The sequence below is a fragment of the Rhinoderma darwinii genome, chromosome 9, assembly GCF_050947455.1.
Source record: "Rhinoderma darwinii isolate aRhiDar2 chromosome 9, aRhiDar2.hap1, whole genome shotgun sequence".
In the NCBI taxonomy this organism is placed as follows: Eukaryota; Metazoa; Chordata; class Amphibia; order Anura; family Rhinodermatidae; genus Rhinoderma; species Rhinoderma darwinii.
Window position 1 is genome coordinate 16,746,827 of NC_134695.1, and position 10,617 is coordinate 16,757,443.

Consider the following 10,617-nt stretch of genomic DNA (forward strand, 5'->3'; position numbering starts at 1 on the left):
AACTTCAAGTGGTGTCAGTGTTTATTTGCGGACCCTGCTACAAATTGGCGTAGTCGGCAGGATCCAACACAACACCGAAGAAATGGAAACAGCCAGTAGTAGCAGTGGAGTCCCGGCACCAGCCATTGTCATGATTCCTATGGGAGCTGCTTTGATGAATATCCCCAAGTTTGATGGACAAAATGTTCCAATCACTGACTGGGCAGAGAGGGTACATACGGCCGCCCGATTGTTTCAAGTACCCCCTGTCCATCAAGCAGATATAACCACCAACTCCCTGGAAGGAGACGCTAGTAGAGCCATACTGGTTCTACCCACTGACCAACGCAATACGTTGGGAGATATCATCAACAGATTAGACTCACTCTATGGAGACGTCACCCTTGCAGCCAACCTCCGGAAGAAATTTTATACCAGAGTACAAAAGAACGGAGAATCACTTCAACAATTTGCCATCGGATTACAGGGCCTCTGGAGTCGACTGGGAAACAAAGATCCAGAGGGTTACGCGGCACTACCTCAACCAGATCGAATAGTACGGGACCAATTCATATCCGGTCTAGACAGCCGAACACTCAGGAGAGCATTGAGGGACTTTGTGAGGGCCACACCAGCGGCTGCCATGAGTGAGGTGATGAGGGAGGCTCTCGAGCTCCATCGAGAAGAGTCAGGAGAAGCCAGCATTGCCACCCAGTGCGCGGTGCCGCCCGACAGGACCAATAACATGGGCGAGCGACAAGGAGCAGAATTCCAAGAGTTTGCCAGAGATGTTCGAGAGGCCATACGTGATCCGAGGACTGAAGTAGCGCAACTGAACATAAGTGCAGATAGACCCAACCCACGCGCTCGTCCACCCCGATCAGCACAAGGGGGACCGCGGTGTTGTTGGAGGTGTGATCAACCGGGTCACTTCGCAAGAGACTGTAGGACCAAACAGTTTCAGAGAAATGAGCAGTCACCTTTAAACTAATGCCACCCGCCGCTGAGGACCATGTTGCGGGCAGTTCACCAATAGGTCCACGTACCACGTACAAGGACGAAACTCTTAACGAGACGATGTCCAATAGTAGACGTCATCATTGCTGGAATGAAAGTCCCTTGCCTTATTGACACTGGTTCCGAGGTTACCACCATGACGTATCAGTTATTTCACGATCATTTGCAGAGCCAACAGCGATTGGAGGCTCCCTGGATAGTACTCACACCAGCCAACAGTTTACCGATCCCCATTGTGGGGGTTACATGGCTTGAATTGGAAGTGTTTGGACATAAAGTTCCCCGAGCCAGAGTTGTGGTGGTGCATTACTGTGCGCGGCCAGGTGTACCTGTAATTATTGGAATGAATGTCCGACAAGAGATGCATGGACTAATGTTTAACCCCTTCCCGCTCCATGACGTACTATTACGTCATGGCAGCTGTATCGTTCGCGCTCCATGCCGTAATAGTACGTCTCGGGAGTAACGGCCGTTTCGGCCGTCCTCCCGACACATACAGGAGCTGTGACGCTGCTGTCTTGTTCAGCAGCTGTCACAGCTCCTACAGCGGGGACCGATCGCTGTGTCCCCGCTGATTAACCCCTTAAAAGCCGCGTTCTATAGAGATCGCGGCTTTTTAGGGGTTAAGCTGCCATCGCCGGCCTGCTACGCGATAGCGGCCGGCGATGGTGACTATGGCAACCGGACACCAAACAATGGCGTCCGGCTACGTCAGGACCCACTATGCTTGCTGTCAGTGAGTAGCTGACCGTTATAATACACTGCACTACGCATGTAGTGCAGTGTATTAGAATAGCGATCAGGGCCTCCTGCCCTCAATTCCCCTAGTGGAACAAAGTAATAAAGTTAAAAAAAAGTTAAAAAAAGATGTGTAAAAATAAGAAAATAAAAGATTTAAAAGTAATAAAAGTAAAAATCCCCCTTTTTCCCTTATCAGTCCTTTATTATTAATAAAAATATATAAACAAACAAATAAACTATACATAATTGGTATCACCATGTCCGTAACGGCCTGAACTACAAAATTATTTCATTATTTATCCCGCACGGTGAACGCCGTAAAATAAAATAATAATAAACCGAACCACAATCACAATTCTTTGGTCACTTCACCTCCCAAAATATGGAATAAAAAGAGATCAAAAAGTCGCATGTACCTAAAAATGGTACTGATCGAAACTACAGTTCGTTACGCAAAACATAAGTCCTCGCACGGCTTTATTGATTGAAAAATAAAAAAGTTCTGGCTCTTAGAATAAGGTAACACAAAAAGTGAATGATTGTTTACAAAACGTATTTTATTGTGCAAACGCCATAAGACATAAAAAAAAACTATAAACATCTAGTATCGCCGTAATCGTATCGCCCCGCAGAATAAAGTGAATATGTCATTTATAGCGCACGGTGAACGCTGTAAAAAAAAACGAAAAAAAAAAACTATCGTACAATTGCTGTTTTTTAGTCACCACGCCACCTAAAAATAGAATAAAAACTGATCAAAAAGCCGCATGCACCCCAAGAAAACTACAATGGATTCCTCAAGGGGTCTAGTTTCCAAATTGGGGTCACTTTTGGGGGGTTCCCAATGTTTTGGCACCACAAGACCTCTTCAAACCGGACATGGTGCCTAATAAAAAAGAGGCTTCAAAATCCACTAAGTGCTCCTTTGCTTCGGAGGCCGGCGCTTCAGTCCATTACTGCACTAGGGCCACATGTGGGATATTTCTCAAAACTGCAGAATCTGGGCAATAAGTATTGAGTTGCGTTTCACTGATAAATCCTTTTGTGTTATAAAAAAAATGGTATAAAGAGTATTTTCTGACAAAAAAAAAATGTAAATTTCACCTCTACTTTGCTCTAAATTTTTGTGAAACACCTAAAGGGTTCATAAACTTTCTAAATGCTGTTGTGAATCTAGTTTCTAAAATGGGGTATTTGATAGGGGTTTCTAATATATGGGCCCCTCAAAGCAACTTCAGAACTGAACTGGAACCTAAAAAAATAAATAAATGAGGCAATACTTCGCTTCTTACATTATACTGATAATAAGCCGTGCCCACCCCGAGATGACCCCAGTTTTGACCGTTTGTATAAACGGAGACCCCTATTAGACCATTCCAGTGCCCGGTTTTCCCAAGCATACACCCCCGAGAAGTGTATTTCTATTGATGAGTCCCTGGTACATTTTAAAGGGAGGGTTCAATTCCGCGAGTACCTGCCGGGTAAGAGGGCAAGGTATGGCGTGAAGATGTATAAGCTGTGAAAGTGCATCAGGGTATACCTACAGGTTTAGGATATATGAAGGAAAGGCCACCCCCAAACCAGACTGCATCCTGGACTACAATAGGTACATGGGAGGGATGGACTTGTAAGATCAAGCCCTGAAGCCCTACAGCGCCATGCGGTGTGGTATAAGAAGCTGGCCGGGCACATCATACAGATGGCATTGTACAATGCGTACATGCTACGTCGATGTGCAGGCCAGACGGGAACTTTCCTGGAATTTCAAGAGGTGATTATCAAGAACCTAATCTTTAGGGACCAAGAAGGGGGGGCACCCAGTACTTCTGGAAGCGAGCCCACACGCATCGTACCAGGGCAACACTTTCCAGGAGAAGTTCCCCAAACTGGCAAGAAGGGAAAAAGTCAAAAGAGGTGCAAAGTCTGCTATAAGAGGGCGATAATGGATGACACAATATATCAATGTGACACGTGTCCCGAATAACCAGAGCTCTGTATGAAAGTGTTTTAAAATTTATCATACATCCCTTGGTTTATAATTTACCCCAATTTTACTTACCCTGATGCACTCCACACAGCTTATCCCCCCTCGTCTTTCCCCTCTGGGCCCTGCTGTGTGTCCAGGCAGCTGATAACAGCCACATGTAGGGTATTGCCATACCCGGGAGAACCCACATTACAGTTTATGGGGTGTAGGTCTCCGGTCAAAATGCTCACTACACCTCTAGATGAATGCCTTAAGGGTGTAGTTTTTAAAACGGGGTCACTTCTTGCGGGTTTCAACTGTACTGGTACCTCAGGGGCTTCTGCATACATGACTTCGCACTAGAAAATCCCCAGTAGGCCAAATGGTGGTCCTTTCCTTCTGAGCCCCCCCCCCATGGGCCCAAACGGCAGTTTATCACAACAAATGGGGTATTGCGGCACTCAGAACAAATTGCGCAACAGAATGGGGTATTTTGTTTCTTGTGAAGTTAAGAAATTTTCAGCCAAAACGACATATTATTTGAAAAAAATAATTTTGTTTTCATTCCCAGCCCAATTCAAATAAGTTCTGTGAAAAAACTATGGGGTCAAAATGGTCACAACACCCATAAATGAATTCCTTGAGGGGTGTAGTTTCCAAAATGGGGTCATTTGTGGTGGGTTTCTATTGCTTTGATACCTCTGGGGCTCTGCAAATGCGACATGGCACCCGAAAACCAATCCAGCAAAATCTGTACTCCAAAGAACACACAGCGCTCCTTTCCTTCTGAGCCCTCCCATGGGCCCAAACGGCAGTTTATCACCACAAATGGGGTATTGCCGCACTCAAGACAAATTGGGCAACAAAATGGAGTATTTTATTTCTTGTGAAAATAAGAATTTTTGAGCTAAAACGACATATTATTGGAAAAAATATATTTTTTTTTAATTCCCAGCCCTGTCAACGTTAAGAAAGTTGGAAAGTGCCCTCTGGCCGAGTCGGGACAATTAGAGCTCCAAGCAAAGCAGGGGTGCAAGGAATGTTGATAGCACTTTAGGCGGGGTTCATTCCCCGAACCGTCGCATGCCTCTAGCAACTTGACACACAGTTCGGCCGACTACCCAGGGACAAGGGTTGTCTCCCATTCCCAATGGTTCTACCACTATGAGGGCACCCATCAAGCAATGATAGGTGCCTACTGGTAAGGGGAAGGCAACTTCTTGTTGAGACGGTCACCAGTCTGGCTTTCAGTTCCTCAAACGCCATCTGTTGTTGTTCGTGCCATTTACCAGTGACACTGCAGCTCCGAGACACTTTCTTTTGGGTAGGTTGTCCACAGAGCAGTTGATTTAGGGGATTGGCCACCATGGCAAACTCCCTGATGTACCTTCGTTAGTACCCGACTAACCCCAGGTAGACCCTCACTTCCGTGGTGTTCTGGGGAATGAGCCACCCCTGTACTGCCTTGACCTTATCAGGGCCTGGAGCAATCCCTGTCGCATTTATCAGATGGCCGAGGCCCAAGATATTTAATTTGCTGTCGAGCCAGCCGGCACTTGCTAGGCTTCAATTTGAGTCCGTATTTACCCAACCGTTCTAGCACGACTTGTAAATGTTGAAGATGTTCTGTGAATGTTTTTTAAAAGATCACGATATCAATCAGATATATCAGAACAGATTAGAAATTTAGGTCTCCCAAACAGTGTTCAATCAGGCGTTGGAACGTGCTAGGAGCGTTGGTCAGACCGAATGGCATTCTGTTAACCTCGAACAAGCCTGAGGGAGTTATGAATGCCGTTTTCTCCTTGTCTTCTTCCTTCACGGGTACCTGCCAGTACCCACTGGCCAAGTCAAGGGTCATGTAATACCGTGCTTCTTGCATAGCGGTCAAGGATTCCTCCACTCGTGGAAGTGGATACGTGTCTCAGTGAGTACAGGCTTTGAGCCTCCGATAATCCACACAGAATCTGAGAGAGCCATCTTTTTTTCTCACCAACACAATAGGAGCTGCCCACGGACTCTGGCTCTCCCGAATCACTTGTCCGTCTAGCATTTTCTTTAGGAGGTCTTTGACTTCACGGTATAAGGCAGGCGGTACATTCCTATAGCGCTCTCTAATAGGTGGTGTATCTCCCGTATGTATCCCATGCTCTATGGTAGAGGTGCAGCCATAATCCTCCTCATGTTGAGTGAACACCCAACTGAACTGTTGCAGGAGCGACTTCAACTGATTTTCCATAGCTACGTTCGGGGCCACCCCATCTAACTCCAGCTGTTTCCACAGCAAGATAGCCCGTTCTGATTCTTGCGGATTGGCACTACCTCTTTTTTCTCGTCTGTTCTCTGTTAGGGCTGGTACTGGGGGTGTCTGATACATCTTCCGATTGGACTAGTTCTACAGCTGCCAACAGTGTTCCTGCGGGAATGTTGATAGCACTTTGGGTGGGGTCCATTACCCGAACCGTCGCATGCTTCTAGCAACTCTACGGTTGTCTGCCGTTCACAATGGTTCTACCACGATCAGGGCACCCCTCAAGCAATGATGGGTGCCTACTGTAGACTTTACCCTACCATTTCGATTGTACACAGATGGCAGTTTTTGGGACTGGGGGCAGTGTTGGCCCAGCAGCAAGGAGGAGTGGAACGAGTCATCGCCTATGGTAGTCGTAGCCTGCGACCTTCAGAGCGGAATCCTACAAATTACAGCTCGTTTAGACTAGAGCTCCTTGCTATCGTGTCGGTGGCCACGGAAAGATTTGCGGAGTACTTAGTCGGAAACAAATTGGAGATATTCACGGACAATAATCCGTTAGCCTACCTTGGCACGGCCAAACTGGGAGCGATGGAGCAACGGTGGGTGGCTCGATTGGCTCGCTTCAACTATATAATCCATTATAAGCTTGGAAAGAATCACACCAATGCAGATGCACTTTCCCGACAACCCTGTGAAGCGCCCGAAGGAGAAGTATACCATCCATTATAAGCCTGGAAAGAATCACACCAATGCGGATGCACTTTCCCGACAACCCTGTGAAGCGCCCGAAGGAGAAGTAGATGTCGAAAATGAAGAGGTCGAGATTCCTCCACTGCGGGTGGCCCATCCAATATCCAAGAAAGGGAACACCATGCTAACAGTGCAACTGACCAAAACATTGGTTGAAATGTATGATCAAGCCAAATGGGGTGAGCGACAACAACAAGATGGAGACATCCGAATAGCATTGGAGTGGGTGTTACAGAATCGACGACCCGCGACAACAGAAAGAAATCAGCTATCTCCTCGTGCTAAGATATTGGCCCGGCAATTGTGGCGCTTGGAGTACCGAGATGGAATTATGTACTGGCGAGTGTGGGTCCTTCGAGATCACAGAGAACTGTGGCAACTGGTGTTACCAAAGGCGGACGTGAAGGCAGTGTGTCGGTGGATGCACGAGAAAGGGGGACACTTTGTGACGGATAAAACAGTTCAATTAGTCCGTAATCACTTCTATTCCCCCGGATTGGAAGAAGTGATAAAACATGTCTGTGAAGAATATGCGACTTGTGTCGTACATAAAGGAGCGGAACAATTGGAACAACCGCTAGTCATCAGGACAAGTGAACCCTTGGAGTTACTAACGGTTGACTTTCTAACAGTTCACGAAGTTACGTAAGGGCACCGATATGCACTCGTATGTTTAGACCACTTCTCGAAATTTGCAGTAGTGGTTCTGACCAGGGATTAAACCACCAGAACAACCGCAACGGCCTTGTGGAGTCACATCATCTGCCCCTACGGATGCCCAAAACAACTGCTGTCCGATCAAGGGCAAAATTTTGAATCGGAACTTATCCAGGAATTGTACGGAATGCACGGAATTAAGAAAGCACAGACTATGCCGAACCATCCACAGGGCAACAGAGCCTGCGAGCAATTTAACCGTACATTACTCGGAAAGCATGGACGCCGCCGTACCATCCACAGGGCAACGGTGCCTGAGAGCGATTTAACCGTACGTTACTCGGTACCATCCACAGGGCAAAGGAGCCTGCAAGCAATTTAACCGTACGTTATTCGGTCTATTGAGAACCCTCGGTGAGGAAAAGCAAGAGTGATGGCCGGAATTTGTGGAAGATCTCGTATGGGCCTATAACCACACAGTGCACGGGGCTACAGAATATACCCCTTATCAGTTACTGTTCGGCCACCCAAGCCATTTGCCCTTGTCCCTGCTGTTAGAAACTTCAGAAACCGAAGAGGACAGATCACCCTCACAGAGGGTACGGGAATATCAGAGACGTTTGAACATTGCCAAAGGATGGGTAGGTGTCACGAAGCGGGTTAGTTGACCCACTAGGCCGTACCGCCGTAGCGGGGAGGCAGCTGGTCATACAACAGGAAACCCCAGCAATACAATTGTCACGGAGCGGGTTAGTGGACCCACTAGGCCGTACCGCCGCAGCGGGGAGGCAGCTGGCCAAACAACAGGACACCCCAGAAATACAATGTCCCGCACAAGGGTACCTGAATAGTCCAGATGGTGGCCGCAGCTCTGGCACAGATGAGATGGGTGCAGCAGATGGTGCCAAACGTGGCAGATCACACAGGAGCCGCAAGTTGCGCCAGACGTGGCGGATTCCTCCGGACGTGGCAGATAACACAGGACGTGGCGGATTCCTCCGGACGTGGCAGATGACACAGGACGTAGCGGATTCCTCCGGACGTGGCAGATGACACAGGACGTGGCGGATTCCTCCGGACGTGGCAGACGACACAGGACGTGGCGGATTCCTCCGGACGTGGCAGATGACCCAGGACGTGGCAGATTCCTCTGGACGTGGCAGATGACACAGGACGTGGCACGACTTGATACTAGGGCAAAGCACGGGAAACAGGAACGGGGAACAAGGTACGGGTAACAACAGGAATGGGAAACACTAAGGGACCATTTGTAAGACAGACTGGGAAAACTAACAACGCTCAGGCATTGAACTATGGGGCTGGACCCCTTTTATAGCCCAGGGTACTCACGGGTCAAAGGTCGTTCAAGATGTCTGGTGCGCGCGCTGCCCCTTTAAGAGCGGGGACGAGCGTGCGCGGGCACCCTGCGGGCTCCGGCGGAGGTGAGTGGATGCAAGCGCTGGCGTCTCCTAAGGAGGAGGCTGGGGCCAGCGCTTGCCGACTCGTGGCTGCAGCTGTCAGCGGGAGGCTGGAGCTGACAGCCGCAGCCACGGACATTACAACAATGTCCCGCACAAGGGTACCTGGATAGTCCGGACAGTGGCCGCAGCTCTGGCACTGATGGAGATGGGTGCAGCAGGTAACACCAAACGTGGCGGATGACACAGGTGCAGCAGGTTGCGCCAGACATGGCGGATTCCTCCGGACGTGGCAGATGACACAGGACGTGGCAGACTCAATACTAAAGGCACAACACGGGAAACAGGAACAGGAACAAGGCACGGGTAACAACTGGAACGGGAAACACCAAGGGACCATTTGCAAGACAGACTGGGAAAACTAACAACGCTCAGGCAAGGATCAGAAGACCTGGGGCCTTCTTATAGACCAGGAAATCATGGCAGTTGATGATGGCCCTTTAAGGCCGGGCACGAGCGTGCGCGCGCACCCTACGGGACACAGCAGAATGGAGCGGAAGTGAGTGCTGGTGTCTCCTAGGAAGGAGATGGGGACCAGCGCTCACGGATCCATGGCTGCGGGCGTCGGGAGGTGAGTAAACCCGACGGCCTGTGGCCATGGACGCTACAGTATCCCCCCTCTTACTCCCCCTCTTCTTGGGGCCAGAGCGAGAGAGGAATTTCTTAATAAGCGCAGGGGCACTGAGGTTCTCAGGACCTCTCCTCAGGACCAAACTCTCTCCATTCCACCAAATAGAAAGTTCTTCCTCCTACCCTCTTGCAGTCCAGGATCTCCCTCACCTCGAATATATCAGAAGAACCGCTGGGAGCAACTGTGGAACTAGAAGTCTTGCTGTAGCGGTTCAGGACCACTGGCTTCAGGAGGGACACATGAAAGGAGTTGGGGATTCCGAGGGTAGGAGGCAGCCGCAGCTTATAGGAGACAGGGTTTATCTGTTGCAGAATCTCGAAAGGACCAAGGAACCTGGGAGCAAACTTGTATGAGGGTATCTTCAATCAAATATTCCGAGATGACAGCCAGACTTTAGTCCCCGGAAGATACTGAGGCGGCTCTCTTCTCCTAGTATCTGCTTTTCGCTTCATGCGATCGATTTCCAGTAAAATAGAGGACCGGGTCTGTTGCCAGATTTGCAAAAAGTCCCCATAAGCAGAGTCAGCAGCGGGTACTTGAGATGTGGTTGACACTGGAATAGGGACTCTAGGATGTTGACTGTACACAATGTGAAATGGAGTGGAAGTGGTGGACTCACTTGTGTGGTTGTTATATGAGAACTCGGCACATTGAAGAAGCTGTACCCAGTTATCATGCTGTGAAGAGATGAAGTGGCGGAGATAATTCTCCATGATCTGGTTGATCCTCTCATCTTGCCCATTGGACTGGGAGTGAAAAACTGAGGAAAATTCCAATCTCACATCCAGGAGTTTACAGAGGGCTCTCCAGAACTTTGATGTAAATTGAACACCCCGATCTGACACGATGTGAAGAGGCAAGCCATGCAAGCGAAAGATGTGTAGAATGAAGAGACTCGCCAGACGAGGAGCAGAAGGTAGGCCGGTCAGTGGGATGAAATGTGCCATCTTAGAGAACCGGTCCACTACCACCCAGACAGTGTTGCATCCTGCTGAGGGGGGAAGGTTTGTGACAAAGTCCATCGCAATGTGCTGCCAGGGGGCATTGGGTACAGGCAGAGGTTGAAGCAGGCCGGCAGGCTTGGAGTGAGTCACTTTGTTAGAGGCACACACCGTACAAGAAGAGACAAAGTCCAGAACATCTT